Genomic DNA, 17,210 nt, shown 5'->3' with positions numbered 1-17,210 from the left:
TCAGTGCTGATTTGACAACAGGCTTTAAAATGCACATACTTCTGAGTGTGATGGATTGTCAAGAGAGATGTGCATGTACAGAGACTGAAAGAGAAGAGAGGCAATGGGTTATTGGGATTGTAACAGTGTTTCAATAGCCTCGGAAACATTTAACCAGAACTCACACAGGAGCCCACAAGAATATCACCTTATCATTCTTGGGTTTACCAATGTGGCTATAAGAAGAAATTAATTTCACACCGCGTGCATTCTATACACAAAAAAAAAAGAAAAATATAAGAGGAGGTTTTAAAGCGTGCATTGTAGTGCCTGACAACTTTACAACCAGGATTTCAAGAAAGAGAAAAAAGAAAACATCTGTTGTGATACTTTTCTTGACATTGGCTCTTTGTTGTTCAGCAGCACTGCCAATACAAAGGATTTTCAAACTCTCCTTGGGCTCCACTGGCATAAATAGAGGACAAGTCTGCATCTCTTTATCAGAACAGGTTGATGGAAGCAAAACGGTATTTGGCTGAGTATCATAGGAATTAGAAATTGCCATAAACTGATAGCAATTATTTTGACTTGGGGCACTGCAGCAAGGCTGACACTGTAGAAAAAACAAACCACTGTAGACACAAGCAGCACTGAAATGCAGCACATTCAGCCTGCTCCTCAACAAGGTTGCGATCTTCTTAGGAGTTTTACTGGCATGTTGTGTTCAGGAATTTGCTCTCCCTGATTATATAATACTATATCATGCACTTGACCTTGTTTGCCAGTGTTAAAGCCATCAGTGCCCTCTGGAAACTGAGTCACACACGGCACATAACAAAGCTGCCAGGAGACTGCAGAAAGAGGAACCCAGCATCTACATTAGATGGCTCCTCATGTGCCCTGCACAACCTCCTGGGACAAGTTTGTTCCTGCAAGGAAAAGTTAGCAGAGCAGAGGTCTTGCGTGACACAGCAAGCATTTTGATATTTCTGGAGACAAAGCAGGACAAGGCACTGGATCAGGATGCTTGTATAATAAGTCACAGGAAGACAAATATGGTATTTGGAAGCTCCTGAACCGCAGATTGCACCAACCATTATTTCTTATTAATTTAACTGGTAACTGGCTTTGCTGAAGCAAACCTACCCTGCTCAGGGGCACAGCACCTCCTACATGGGGTATGAACCCACAACACTCTGCTCAGGAGTACAGATCCATCACTGGTGCTCTGCACTGTTGTGAGTGAATTCTGCTTTGAGCATAGTTTCTAATTAATGCCAGAACAACCTCTACCCTTATTACAGCCCAGGTAATCTCTTCCTTTGCCCCTGTTATCCCAGATCACAGAATTAGCTTCAGCCCCAGATATTACAAACTCAAACTTACTGGCGCCAAGTTCTCATGTTCACACCACCAGCAATGAATGGATGTGTTATGCCATAACTTAAGCTTTTCTGAAAATATGTGTTGCCATTGCTAACAAGGCGACTGCTTAGCTAAATCCTTGGGGAGGCAATGGCAATAATAACCTTGTACAACGCATGCAGTCCTTGCACCAAGCACTGCAGTACAAGCTACAAGCAGCAATACAAACTCTTATCGTAGCCTATTAAAACTACAGAGACACAGCTTCATTCATCCATGAGACAGCGGGGCAGGAGTGAGAGAAGCCCCCTGTCACCTCTCTGTCACAGCCTTGGCACTGCGAAGGTAAGCACAGCGGGCCAACCTCAAAGAAGGCAAAAGAAAGGAAAAAATTAAAACTGAAAAGTGAGTAATGGCTTTCCGTGGAAGCTGTTATTACCAGGTGTTTGAAATATTATCATAATCTATTAGAACACATCAGCATTCATTAGAGTGATGTCTCTGGAGACGGCGTCTTTTTTTGCCTTTCGGCTCTTTGCCGCCTCTAATGCACGACGCTCTCCCCCCTCCCTCTATTATTTTCCAGCCTCCCCCTTCCCACACTCCCCACACACACTGCAGGAGTACACACATCTGTGCTCCACACTACCCATCTCCTCCAGTCCTCCAGTCCACAGAGACACAAGCCAGGAGTTTCCAGAAAACCACCACTCTCAGTCCTCCAGACTCCCCTCGACAAACAGGTCAGGGAATCTCTTTCTTCTGCAGCCCCCAACCATTCAGCAAGGACACCTTTCATCTCGCTCCTTCTCTCACTCGACTCCTTTACTTTACCAGCATCACAGAACCACCGCAAGGCCTGACCTGGTAAGAAATCAGGCTTTATCCATTCCTATTCCTTTCGCATTTGGTTACTCCAGAAACTTGCATTTGGAGTTTGGTCATCAACTTAGCTTTAACTTACAGCATGATCTCTGTAAGCTGTATTTAATTCACATGCATTCGACATTTGCATTCTGCGCAGTGCAGCCAGGGCTAATGCAAATCATAAACTTACTGTGCAGTAACACCTGTTCCCAATTATTAGATCCCTCAAAACCCCCAATGAAGCAGCACTTCAAGAGAAATTTGTGTTCTCCATTTACTAGCACAGGGGTACAAAATGGGCTTTTGTGAAGCAAAGCTTAGGCCTTATATGTATCTCCAGTTGGCCACTTGTTGGCTTGCATGAATGATGGCTTGGATAGTGTGACGTGACCAAGGAGAAAAAAAGGGCTATGTTTGCAGGCGTGGAAATCAAGCAGTGGAATGCTTAAAATTAAAAAAAAAATCATTCATGTTATTTGAGCATTTGAGACTAGAAGAAAAAAGTCAAAAATCAAAAAGAATAAGTCTTTGATCTGAACTCAGCAAACCTCGCCCTGTACCACATCTGCGCTCAGTAAAGACACAAATTGGTCTCATTAGCAGTTGTGTGTGATTAAAGCGTGTCCACATGCTAAGTGAAGATCTTTGACCCAGCTTTTACTGCCATCGGTCCTTCATCTTGGCCCTGGTTTTTCTTTACAGAAGCCAGAGTACCTCAGCGAGAGGCAGAGAGGGGGGACATGAGCTGTGAGCCAAATCATTTGGTCTGAAGCCGCAGAAAGTGACCATGACCAAGCAGAGCACAGCTGGGGCATGGCATCATTGAGGATGCTAATCGAAGAGCTCAGTTACAGGAGACCCCGGCACGCTTTTCAATTTCTGATGTTTAATATGGATTTGAAACGGATGCCCAGGATGATTCTTTTGACATTGAAAATAAAGTGTGTGCCAGGAAAGCAAAAATAACTGCAAATTAGTTTGACTTCAAGATTTAATGGACAAGATCTAATCATGTAAACAAACATGAGGATCCAATGATTTCATTGAAGACAAATCTTTTTTCATGCAGTCTGCTATTTCTACCATTAAGGGTCCTGTGAGTCTGGGAATTATTACATTCTTGAAGAATATATGTAATTTAGCCTGACAAGAAACATTTCAGAGTGCACTTTCTTCCTCTGTACAGGAAAGATGATACTGTTAATAAAGTTGATGCAATGTTTTGTAGAGCTTCCACCCGGCTGTCAGAGGAAACAAAATCGACGCGCCAGACTAAGAGAGCACCTTTCATGTTTTTTATTTCAAGAGACAGTCATGAAAATCAGGCTGATTTGTTCTGGAAAACCACACCAAGATAAAACAAGATAAAACTAATGACGGGGGAAAGGAAAAATCAAGTGAATGTTTTGAATTCTGCCACAGAAGTTCTGAATTGACAAGGAAGCAGGGAGCAGGAGTGAGTGAAGACTGAGCAAGTGTGTGCTGTCAATGTGACTGCTCGGAACATCCAAGCTGGAGGCAAACCCTCTCACCCGGATAGACGTTTCGAGGTGCGTCTTCCCGAAAAAGAACATTAATGATTGAATTTCACTGAAGTCAGTTCCCTGGAATCCTTTCAGAAATTGCGGGATGACATCCTCAGATCTACATTGTAAACATGAATGGTTACCGTGTACGCCTCGTTAAAAACTTTTTTTTGTATTCCTGAGACAAGACCAGGGGATCTTAACCTACTGTATACAGTATTGCAGCCTGTACCCTTTTGTTTCTCAAAATATGGTCTCGCAACCCTTATCATAAATTGTTGAAGCAGGGCAGTTCTTTAAACCTAACAGATATCATAACTATAGAAAGAGGTAGAATTATTTATTTTAATTTTGCAGTAAAAGTAAGAACACATGAAAAATTACACACTTTTTTTTACATTTACATTAAAATACCTAGATGTACATTACATTAAATACCTGGATGAAACAAAGTAATTGAATTTAAAAAATCTGGCTTGTCTGGCACCCCCAGGAGGTGTGTGGAACCCCTGGATCAGAAGACGACTGAACTACAAGGACCGCGTTTTTGTCTTTGATACCAGCCATTACATTTCCTTATAGATCCTTCCCACCTCTCTACCTTTCTTATTCCCCTGCAAAAGTTCTCAGGCTACAGAGAAAAAGTTCCTTAGATCAGGCTGTGGATTGCTTATTAGTCCTGTAGCTTACGACATTTCTAGCTCAGACTCTTGCATGCCCAGTTCTCCACATACTGACCAGCAACAGCTGACGTCTTGTCACGCTGGCTTTTAGCTCTTCCTAAAAGTCAGCAAAAATTAACTGAATAATCGCTCTATCTAGGCTGGTGGAGAGCTTTCTTACTAAATCAATTGACTATGGCTATAGTCCAGCTCTTCACTTAAAAGTGCAAGCTATATGTTGAACATTTTCCTCAGGGAGTTTTTATTATTAGTTTCTGCTAATGCACAGGTCAGTACATTAAGGCAAAATTTAGAAACACAATTTGACAAATGTATTTATCAGAAAAGGTAATGTGCAATGGAAGTCAAGCAACAGAGGTCAGTCAGTATGAGGAAAAAAATATTTCAAATAAAATTAAACTTTAAGGGAATGAATGTGCCACTGCATGTAAGCAGGAGGTTGTTTTTACAAGTTTGTTTTCCCTTTGTGAAGGGGTTTTGCTCCGCTATGGTTAGTGTTGATTCAAAGGGCTGTAGGAAAATTGGGTGTCTTGTATTTAATAAAAAAACATGCTTTTGTTCTCGGTAGAGTGCTGTAACCAGAGAAACAAATCAATAAAAACAACATGTGAACTGATAAGAATTCCTATGAATTTCCAGTCCTCTCTGTCCTCTGGGGCTGTGCACTGTGGGGTGAGTGTGTGGAAGAGAAGGGCTGAATATTGATAACTGGAGCAGTCGGGCTCTGCTCATTTATCTTACATGGGATGCAGGAGCCTAAGCAAGTTGTAGACTCACCTTTTTTCAAGCCCAGGCCTATTTTGCTATTTATGTGTTAAGTGCCAAAGTAAAAACAAAAAAAAGGCAGAACTTTAAAACAGAACAGAAGGATGAAGTGTTTTATTTACACTTTATAATTTATAATTGTTTTTAATTAATAAAATATTTTAATTAATAAAATATTTTACTAGAAAGATGCACACCAAGATCATTTATCATTTATATTTATTTATAATAACAACGGCAAAGAACAGAAAGAATAGTGCCGTGGTTCACTAGGATGTCCAAGCTGGATTGCCTTTTTTTCCCTCTGAACCGAAGAGGAACTCATACCAATGGCACAGAAAGGAGTTGTCACTTCCTTACTAAACTGCGAAATGTCATTTTCTTTCTCTGTCAAACTCGCCCCAAAAACCCAGAAGGATCCAAATATAAAATAAAATAGACCTCACTGATACAGGACAGTAGCAACCAGTCGTCAGTATCAGGAATCCATAATTTATAATTATTATTATCATTAGCAGCATCAGGGATATCCTTACATCAGTGTAAGGATTACATAGTAAATGCCTGCTTCACATTAACATTCTATTCGTACAAGCTGAACACAAAGCACAGGCTGAACGAACAATCCCACGGCTCAGTGTGTCCAAAGCCTTTCGAAAGAGAGCTAAAGCACTTTCTGTAATTCTTGCCTTTCTACGAAAGGTGAACCCCAAAGGCAAAGCTTATGAGATTAGGCCACCACAGACAATAATTTAACAGCTTTTCTGCACTATATAACTTTATACAGCTATAACTTCTACCGGTGCCCATCATATCCTCCAGTGACTCAAGCCAGAGTCAGGAGAGGCTTGACTGCAACGGCAGTTACAAAGTCTCCATCATTTCATTTTGTTCTGTCAGAGCCAGCAGTAAAATACAAGCACCTTTGCAAGCAGCTAGCTGGTATTCACATTTTCCTTTTGCTTTATACAGTATTTGAAGAGCGTGGCATTTCTGCCTACTTAAAGGCTGACAACGCATTGATAACATGTCTGAAAAAGCTTCTTACACAAACATTAGGTTTGGTGCACCTACAGTACCACGACTTGTGTCAACTTGCTTTGAATACACACTGTTGGACAATTCAGGATTATGTGAAGAACATTAGCCAAAACTAGACTTTTCATTTTTCAATTTGACAGTGCAAAGCATCCATGGAGTGAACAATTAGCACTTTGGCTAATGCACTTTTGTATGCATTTTTGACAACGATACAAACATGTTAATGAGTGGTTCACTAGGATGTCCGTGCTGGTCGGCCTTTTCTTCCCTCAGAACCTAAGAGGAACTCTAGCCAGTCATAGCAATAGTGCAGAAGAGAGCTATCACTTCCTTTCTAAACTGTGAAATGTCATTTTTTTTCTCTCTCAAACTCCACAAAACCCCAGAAGAATCCAAATATAAAGAAAACAGATCTCACCCTTTACAGGCCTGGGTGTGCCTAGTAATGGAGTTCTTTTCATTATTTATAAGATCTTACTAGCAGGACTGCTGATCAAAAGCCTCTCGGTACAGATGCCAAAGAAGCTCTAACAATGTACTGTATGTAATCACAGGAATGTTGGGGTAACTAAGTCCTACTTACCTGGTCAGCACTTTTCATTTTCTACCAAGAAATCCAGGAGCCCTGTATGGGAACCCAAGGTGTAGTCTGTGTCCTGGCAAATCTAATCAACAGGTAGAAATGCAAAGCTTGGTTTCCTCTAACAGCACCAGGCTGATGGAAAGAGAGAGCCAAAGGGAATGCAGCAACCTGCCAAACCTGGGCCGGCAGTAATCAATTTTAAAGTGATGGGCTAATTTATTTACATTATAAAGTTAGTATAATTACAGTATTTACCCAACAGTGTAATTGGATCTTTGATCCGTTACATTTAAAAAAAAAGGAGTGTGGTTTTCCTTGGCTGTAGCCTTGACAAAGAGTCTAAGAGGCTTATCGCTGTAAGACAGCAACAGGACGGGCAAATAATAATACATCCCAAAGGCACTGTGGAATTGTAAGAAAACTCAAAAAGGCAGATTGCAGAACAGGTCTAGAGAAAAGACCAGCAGGAGATATAGCCAGGATGCTACAGTATATTTTAAATCTGACATCACTTCAATTGCTATTGGTCTTTTTTGCCACTACAGTCAGATGATTCACTGAACAGAAATGAACAGTAGTGTATAGAGTATTAACTGCAAGTGGGGTATGGTTTTACACGTGTCCAGGTGATTGCATACATAGACAATTGTTCAAATTTCCCTTCTCAGGTCACTGCAGGGTAGGTGGTATAATATTTCTCTACAGCCCTATTGAGGGAAAAGGGTGTAGTGAACCAGACAGAAGACAAGTGACCTTTGGCAACCCAGGATTTCTGGAAAAAAAATTCCTGGAAAGGGACACATACCTGTAGCTGCTGGTGAATAAAGAGAGGAATGGAGACTGTGGGGTGGGTGCTCTAAGGAAACAAAAGCTGAACAGCTGAACAGAGATGCGGTGGTGGGGCAGAAGTGGGGGTGAACTCTGAAAAGCACAGCGGGGGGGATTCTGTCTCCTGTTCCGGACACTCAATCAGCAAATGTGAGGGTCTGAGACACCAGCCCCACTTTTTCTGAAGCTAGGGGCCCTGCCCCACAAATCACCACACTACCCAGCCCCCCTCCCTCTCCCTGCCCAGAAGAAAAACAGGCAACTTTAAAGTTTGCTTTCTTTGTCAGTTACAGGAGGTTAAATAGTAAGCAGAGCAGGTCGTGAAAAGGTCACTGCAGAAAAGGTCAGAGCAGCCTCCTGCCGAGCCGGTGAAAGCTGTCAGCGGGTACTACAGATTATTATATACAGGAAGACCCTCTTATCACCCACATCATCAACAGCAGCAACTGGCCACTGAGATCAATCTGACACCCTGGCTTCTTTCAAGAAACAGCAGGATGACAACCTGGGATCACTTGGCTAGCAGCAAGCAACCAAGCATGGGCAAATGGTCTCCTCTTCTTTGTAACTTTTCATGAGTTCTTACGTTGTTACATTCTTATGCCCGTCATCAGCTCCTCCTTGCCATGTGGCTCATACAGAAGTACCGTTTCCTAATGGGAGTTCTTCTTTTTGAAGTAATAAGCATTCGAGATACCCTCTCATTTTTTTAATTTAGAGTTGCCAGTTATTTTCGTAATACCCATCCAGTCTGGAATAATTAATTGTGTGTTTTCACTTGTGAGCTGTTTGGGGTTTAATTAACTGTTAATGAACTGTAAACCCCAAAACCGCACACAGGAGAATGGGGACACATGGGCAGACCCACCTTTGTACCAGAGGTTCAGGGTTGGTTGAACTCTTGAACTGTAGCCCTGACACTGGCTCACACTGCTTGTCTGATTAGTTTTTCAGTTGTATGTTACTTAACTTGTTGTAGTTGCTACTGCTGTCCTGTGTTTATGTTTTTGGTATGTCCTTTAATGTCTTTGTATTGGGGCATACATGCAAATAAATATTTCATTGCACTTGTGCATATGACAATGAACTGAACTGGTTGGAGAAGAGGAGCGTCCCTCACCAGCAGCACTGTGAACCCACAAGAGACCAGACTCCCACAGGGATCATTGTGTTACTACAAGTTGAGAAAGCCCAATATATCCCCATCCTACCATCACTGATACCCAGCAGGGATTTGGCATCACAGAAGACAGCTTGTGCTTTACTGGTTGTCTTTATACATAAGAATACCTTCTTATTAAGGGTGGTACAATCCTACCTTCACCAGAACATCCCAGATTTGCTCCTCATGACTGCAGTGTCTGCTGTGTTTTGTTTTTATCCAGGTAGACTCTCAGTTATGTAACTGAAACGTGGCCAGTAGAGATTTGAGATTGTCAAAGTTTTGAAGACACATTAAAAACAGCTCAGTAAAAGTGTACTGGTACTGAAGTGACAAAATTATGGTTGTGAAGGGGAAACACACTGTCGCCAGCTGGTTTGGATCAACTGTGGTATGGAGCTGCACATTAATAGAATAGAAGACATATGAGCCACATAAAAGCATTATGTTCAATATAGAGAGATGGCCTTCTAGAATTATACATTATAATTTATGAGATAACAAATAGCCTCCATTAAAAGTCCATGCATGTGCTACTACTTAATAAAGAGATTAAAAACGCATTTTTAACAGAATGCTAGCAATATACACTGCATGAATTGTCTAATCCTACTGTATATCTAGTTAATCTTTCTGGCTTTTCCAAGAGCTTACTGTTCTTAGAGTTTACCGTACAATGAAACGACTCTGTTATAGTGTGTGTCCAGATGCTCTGCACAAAAGCTGCACAGACTGGGCCAGACATAAATGTTCTCTCTCTCTCATTTACTCTCCGCTTTCTCTTTCTTCCTTTGCAGCCCTAGTGGTGCTTTAAATCAGTCAAAATCTCTGTTTGGTCCAGTGGCTCTGGCACTGGTCCCCAGATCTCAGTTGAGACGCACATGTTTTCTTTTGCTATGGCTCTTTATTTCACAACAGAACACAATTTAAGATGGTATACTTTCGAAAATCTTACTACAGGCGCAATCAAGAATTCCACACACTTCCTATTTAGTACTATATAAGAGGGGATGGAAGAGCTCGATCTTTATATGTCCCTGCCTTTAGCTACAAGGACTGGAAAAAGCATAAGGACATGGTGGGATATTTTGACTTCTGTTTTCAATTAAAGAGATAAACTGACCCATAAAAGCCCAGTTCAGAAATGGACAACTGGGTTGGACTGCTAAGCACCTTAGGATGCGTGCCCGATGCATGAAGAGCATTATCAACACAAAGAAAAAGTGTATAAATAACTCTGAAATTATGAAGCACTTCCTGCCCAGCTAGTTTCTCACAGTAAACTCCGCAGTTCATGATTGACTGTTTGAAATTGCGAGAAAGAAAAGGAAATTTACATGGCATTTCTAGTAGAAATCAAATCAGAATGAGATCTCAGATGTTGAAGGTCAGCGCCTTTCCCCTAGTAAATATCCAATGGTCATGTACAGGAGCAGGACATTTAACAGCAGGTTTAATTCACTAAGCCAGTAGGACCCTCTGTATTACTGTTTAGTCTTTAGGATAATTCCTTTAATCGGCTCAGGAGAAAGACTGGAGCAGGAGACTAACTTTTGTTCAGACGGTAATGATTAAACCTCTAGACATCCAGGCCTGAGATCTCATGGAAACAGACAGTTCCCTGGGTGCAGGAAAAGTGACTATAGTCTGCCAGTAAGACACTGGGTTGGGGCAGGATGCTGAAGAGGCAGGGATAGGAATGAAGCTTTAAAAGCAGCCTGTCTCACGGCAATGGGCTCTGCAGTAAAGCCTGCTCCTCTGTCTCTCAGACAGGAACAGTTTGTTATAAAAGAAAGCAATTAGATTAAATCCCAGTGGTAAAATTTGAAAAGGACAGACTGAATAGATCTAAATTGTACTGAGCTGGTTCTAACAATCTAACACAGAGGGATCTGCAGTACTAGACACTACAGCCCCATCCTTCACAATAATGAGAAGGTTCAGAAAGTCCATAATCCTTTATTCTTTGTCACAAGAAAAGAAATTTATAATGCATTTTCTTGGCATTTAAGCAAAGTAAGGGGATCTAAAACAGGTCTCTGCTGAGAAAAATCTCATGTGACTGTTTATAGATAAAAAATATGAAATACTTAGAGAAATGCATGCAAATTTTGATAGAATTTACATTTTAAATACATTTGAATTGAATTGATCACCAGTGTTGTTCATTTTAAAAATAAGGTCTGCAGTGCTCCGAATCACACATACGGAGAAGCATTAAAAATGTGACAAATGAGTATTGGAACCAATAGTATTTGTTGCCTTTTTAATGGCTTTCAGTTTTCAACTCGTAAAAGTAACATATTATCCAAATGTAGACATGTTTCCAGCTAAAATAAGACCGAATAAAGAAGGAAAACAAGGAACTAACATGACATGTTCCAGACGTAACCAAAGAAAATGTTTGCATGCAATACAAAGCACCCAAACAAACTTCTGTATAATGCCTGGTTCAATAGTGTCAGTGGCTTTCTGTGCAACAACTTAGTCACAGTAAATAGCTCAGCCCTGTGCATGAGTGACTTCTGGAGAGCAACGTTGTTGAAGATTAACAGTGACCAGCTCAGACTGACAATTTAAACCCAGCGCGTCTTCCCCTGGGACATCCTGGGACACAACCTGGAGCCGTGATTGGACAGCACTTTCAAAGCGCCCCGAGCTAGAAAATAGACCGAGAGAAAAACAGGAACACATTGCACCTGCTGTCCGTCAAGCTCTGCTATTAGTGGGTGTCAAGGAAAGGGGTCGGCTGTGCTTTCTAACGTTCGTTTCTCTGGGCTGCTAGATGAAAAATGGAAAGATCCCTTTTGAACTGGAATGTTTTTACCTTTAGCAATTTTCTAGCGTTGGATGACCCTTTGACAAAGAAAAAAAGGAAAAATAGCTTTTTTTTTACCTTTTGAAAACACTTTTTTTACACTTTGAAAATTACACTTTGGTAACAACGGATAACGTTCATCCTCAGAAAATAAATCAGTGTGCAAAGCGTTGCCCTTCTCCTAACCAGACCTACGCAATGCATTAATGTGCTGGAACTTCTCGATGTTTTTCCTTTTACTCCAGTTTTTCACGGATCTTTATGAATAAACTTAAATTTGCCACAAACATGTCTACATTTCTGAAGTTCGTGAAAAAAAAGTGGGTAAATGCCCCCCAACTTCGTATGCAGTCGGTGCGCTCTCCCCGACGAGCCACACATGTGGTCCGAGCGGATTTGGCTCGGCTGTGCGCGGACATCCCTTGGGACGTTCTCCTCTCTTTTCAAATGCTGCCATGAGCCTCAGCTGTTGCTAAGGACACCAGCCTCCAAGCTGGTTAGACTGCCGTTCCTGGCAAGCCTGAGAGGGAATTCAAATTGGACATCCTCCCTTTCTTCTCCTACCTATTCTTACAAATAAATGTTTTCCTTTGTTTTGGGTGCTTATTAAGGTGAGAGGCTGGGGCCCTGGGGAGGCTGAAGTGGAAGTCGTTTAAGGTCAGTGGCAGGAGGAGACTGATGGCACTGTGCGCGTTTCCGATCGCAACACTTGAGCCTCGAAGAACACTCACCCCCCCCCCCCGTCCCCATCCCCCTGTGTTCCTCACTTCATATTTATAACTTTACACGTGGGTTAGGCCCGGGTTTGGGAAATCTCCAGTTTGAATGTACTGTAGGCCCTGCAATCACACTGGAGTGAAATTGCGATTTGGCTGCAGCTGGGTAGGGGCTTGGGAATTAGCATGCTTGCTCCCGGAGAGGCAGGGATTGAAAAATCAAGATTCTAGGGAAAATGAGACATGTGGCAAATTAGCAACCAGAGCAGCTGTCTGCAATATCCTTTCAAGTACCCCGTACTTGTGTGTCAGATTCATCTGTGTCCACCACTGAGCCACCCTGACTCAGCGGAACGGATTGATTCCAGCGGCCAGGTATGAGAGAACGTTTGAGCAGTGCAACCTTTTTAAAAAGCGCTGTGTTCATAAAGAGAGCAAATAAAATGTTGATCCTGTTAAATCTGTCAGCACCAAAGATGAATGGATTCGGCTTAACAACATTAATTCTTAAATGTGGGTTTTGGTGGTCATGATCCATTGGCAAACCACACACCCAGGCTGCAATTAAATTGATCGTTGTGCACTAGTGGGTAATGAGAAGAAAATAAATTGTACAGTAGTCGCAATCTAGATTCTAATATGTTTTTCAATATCTCTGATCCCTCCCAGCGCCACGAGTCACACTGCAAGACACCACTTTTTTAAGGGGGTTGGACTTTTTCTACAAAGAAAAAAATGTGATGCCACCAAACAGGTGCAGAGGAGTACAAATGGCCTCCTTCTAGCATGACCTTTGACCCCGATCCTACCACATACCGGGATCTCAGGTTTCCCTGTTCTCCGTCTGACTGCTGGCTCCTCCATCACCTTATAGTATATCAGCTCCACACTTCAAAAACAGTTTCTTTTCACCCTGATTTTAAACCTATTTTATTAGTATACACAGTTTGACATGGATTGGCTCTGTCTCATCTAGTGGATACATGGACACCATACTCTCCTTTGTGCTTTACATTCTGGGCACCCTGGGCTACTAGATATCCCTAAGGTTTAACTGAAAACAGTGGGTTGTAGGATTTTCACTTATTAGGGTCCTTATCCCCATAATTTTGTCTGTGTCCATTTTTAAAACAAAGAACTATTTTTATTTGTCATAGCTTCCGAATCTCTGTGATTGAAGTCCGTTCCTTAATAAAGGCGCTATACTGTACAGCATTGTACAGTATGTCCACAGGCATGTGTCAGTGTGCTTGAGGGGAAAGCTCCCTTAGGTTAATGTAAAGATGTTTAGCTCTCTTCTCCACACTGCCCCACACTGAATTTGGTCCCGAAAGACCAAAGAAGAAGATGGCCCCCTACACACACCTTTGGTTTCACATCTACATCATTCCACATAAAGAGGTACCCTTTCAGCTGCAACCCAAATAAAGCTGAGCCCAGTAAACCAGCTACAGCCGATTTAAAAGTTGGGATGGTGGAATTAGCCATTTTATAACACAAAAGAGCTGGGAAAAGAATCTTGACTCATTTCAGTTCGACCAGAACTAAAAATGAAATACTTTGAAAACGCAAAGTCTTGCAATTCAGTCCGCTGCATCCCACAGCCTCCTACAAAGAAGGTTTTCTGTTGAGACGTTCACACATTCGTCCTTGCAATCAATCACTGCACTCTGCCGTACCCCACAAGAAAGGCCAGAGCCTTTTTTCCACTGTAAACTCATGAACTTTGACTGATGCAGCCCGATACAATGCTGTGACAGCAGGTTCCCCATACGGTGCAGTCCTGTCACCCTAAAGGTTAAGCGCTCTAGTAAATGACACTCATAAGGAGAGAAAGCAATTACTCCCTCCCAGCACAACACCGTGTCTGCCAGGCAAATAGTATTGGAGAATTCCACCCCTCCATTTGTTCAGTTCTTTTCAAACCAATTAATTTATTGTTATTCTCCTCATCTGCGTTTCTTTTTTTCCTATTGTCCCTATAAGCTATTCTCTCCCCCCACTGCAAAACCTCTCACTACAAGTCTGCCTTTCTACCCTGTGCCAGAGACCATAAAATAACAACAGAAACAGCATGAGCAGCCCTGTCAGGAAGAGTTTTTTTTTTGGGGGGGGGGCATATTGGAAGGGTAGGGGGTAGTTCAGGAATCGAGCCAATCCAATTACAGGCAGCACAGCCCTGGGTTCTCTTGCTGCATTAAATTCACATCTCAACAGTCGCTCCTTCTCTCCTTCGGTTTGGCTGGCTGGGGGAAGGGAAGTGAGCGCGCTGTTAAGCGCTTTGCCCTCGCGCGATGTCATCTAAGGCGCATCAAACCTTTACAAAGCAGGCCCCTGTCACGCACTTACACGTCCTGTCAAAAAACAGGCTTTTCTCCACGGATGCCCAGGCTGCAGCTTATTGATGGCATTCAGCTGGGGGAGGCCGAAACAGAAGCTAGCTGCTGTCCTCCAGCACAACCGAGGAGAAGAAGCCTCTAAGGTCAACATGACATCACCATATATCCTTACAGTGACTCCTGTAAATGTCACAAAAGCACCAGCTCAACACTGTTCATATTATTTAATACTATAACAACTTCATGGGAAATTGGCCCCAAAGGGGACATATCACAATCCTATCTCTGTGATTTGTAACATTATTCACATAAAAATTGCAAACAAAGGTAAAATGTAATGTAAACACCACTGAATGTCAGTGTCTTCACTGATGGTAGAAGAGTGCATTAGGTTTCCTGGCTAAAATTAGTGAGGCAATACAGACAGAAAAAAAACACAGTATGTACTGTAAGGCTTCTGTTGAAAACCTAAAGAAGCCTTTATAAAACATGTAACAACAGCAGAGCCAGGATTAATCTTTATCTGTTTTTTTTAGCAGGATTCAATTTAACCATGTAGCAACAGCAACAAAAAAGAAGTATAAATAATTAAAGTAATCCTGATTCAAATAAGAGGATTATGCAGTCCGGATTATTTTTTTCCCCCTGATTACTCTTCTTATTCAGAAAAAAAAGAGAGGCAAGCTCCAGGCCCATGTGTAAGCGTGTGCACGTACAGTATGCGTGTTTCTGTACTGTGCACAGGATTTTAAAAGCTATTTGTTTGGTTAACAAATGGCAAACTACAGCAGGTCAGTAGTATGGAAACAGCTTGCTTCCATCTCTCACCTCCCCTTTCTCTCTCATTCATTTGCTCATCTTATACAACCTTCCCTGGAGACCTCTGTCAGATTTCACAAACGCTGCAGCTGTTGATTCAGGGTGCTTGAAAGACTTTTTACACCTCAGAGTTAGGAGAACTCGCCCTCTCATTCCTGAAATAAACCCAGGGTGTCAGAAACCTGGGTCTCAGGGGGGAAGTGAGACAAATTCCTCAATCCTCTGTCATGCACACTCAGCCAAGGGTTCCTCTGACATTTACCGTACCGGTTTCAGAAAGTAAAAAATATTGGTTTTATTCATCTTTGTCAAGCTCATCAGAAAACTTTTGCTGCTACATTACATAGCTGTGACAGTCTGGTTATTATACATATCTAAGCAACAGCAGCTGTTACCACCTTGTGTAGCCTGATCTCACGAGATCTCAGCAGCTAGGCAAAACTGCACCTGGTCAGGACTGGATGGGAGACCTCCCAGGTAAACCAGGTTGCTGCTGGTGTAAGTGATGTTGGTGAACCTGTAGGAGACACTCTTTTGTCTAAACAAGAATTGCAAAAACCAAAACCCCATGGGAAACGGTGGCAAAGGAGGTGCTAATCTTGGAATGAGACATTAAAATGAGATTTTTGTCCTTAAGGACTGCATGGCACTGTTAATAAGAGTAGAGGTGTTAATGCTGGTGACATTTCCCCTCAACTCATCTAGTTAAGCACCTTCTCACTTCTCCTGCACAAGTGCTGTGTTGTTGGACTGTTGGTAGATAATGGCTGCTGTACAGTATGTCAGCCAGGTGGGTGCTGCACTTCAGTAGTAATCCACTCATATATGCTAAGGCATGCTCTATATAAATGCAATTAACTAATCATCACAACACCTGGCTCCGAAGCAACTTATTACTTGGCTGCTAGTTAACATGAAGTGTGGATTAAAATAGCGTGGCCTGCAACAGAAAAGATTAAATTAAAACAACCATGATTCTCCTATTGCTTACTTTCTATTCAGAAATATGTACTTTCGGCAGCTGTGTACACTCTCCAAGACAAAATAAAATTATTCTGAATTTTGCATTGAAATTTTGCATTTGACACAAAAACACAAAAATTTGACAGGGCACATTTCATAAATGCATCTCTAGGTAATGTAAAATGTCATCATTTTGCAAAATTCATGCCTTCACGACAGTCCCTGACTTTAATGCTAAAACTTATATATTCCAGCCAGAGATCTAGCTCTTCAGATCTGGCTCTTTTCCAAACTGCAACTATTACAGCTAATGGGCAGATCAAGGTTATATGAGGCTACAGTCAAGCCTTCCTTAAAATACGACCACTACAATGAATGGATCTCATGTTCTGGGATGGCTTGCATTAAAAATTTAGGATAAGTATAAATTAATTTTTTACTTGTAAGATCCATAAATTTGAAGTCGTTATCATCGGATTTCGATCATAATGAGCCCACATGAATATTTTAATTGTTACACCTTCACAAACTGGTAATGTAGAAGATTTTCTGAAATGCTTCAGACTAAGTTAATGCTGTCACTCCTCAATAATTGTTCTCAAAGCTCAGTGGAAAAATGGAGTCTAATCCTCTTTGTGCATTAGTCAAAACAAACACCAGAAAAGGCACAAAAGGCACTGGAGCAAGATGTAGTTTTGTTCTTTCTTCAGATTTCTGCTTTCTAATAAAGCTTGTCTTGTGATTCTCGGTTTCTGA

The 17,210-nt window shown here is 41.7% G+C and overlaps 1 protein-coding gene across 2 annotated transcripts in view; it reads right to left on the bottom strand.

Moving 5' to 3' along the window:
* Positions 1-17,210, bottom strand: part of plxna2 (plexin A2) — a 225,532-nt gene that overhangs the window by 167,718 nt on the left and 40,604 nt on the right. The gene's annotated exons all lie outside the window — the stretch shown is intronic.

The sequence above is a fragment of the Lepisosteus platostomus genome, chromosome 7 (genome assembly GCF_059453375.1).
Source record: "Lepisosteus platostomus isolate fLepPlt1 chromosome 7, fLepPlt1.hap1, whole genome shotgun sequence".
In the NCBI taxonomy this organism is placed as follows: domain Eukaryota; kingdom Metazoa; phylum Chordata; class Actinopteri; order Semionotiformes; family Lepisosteidae; genus Lepisosteus; species Lepisosteus platostomus.
This window is presented reverse-complemented; position numbering and strand designations above follow the sequence as displayed.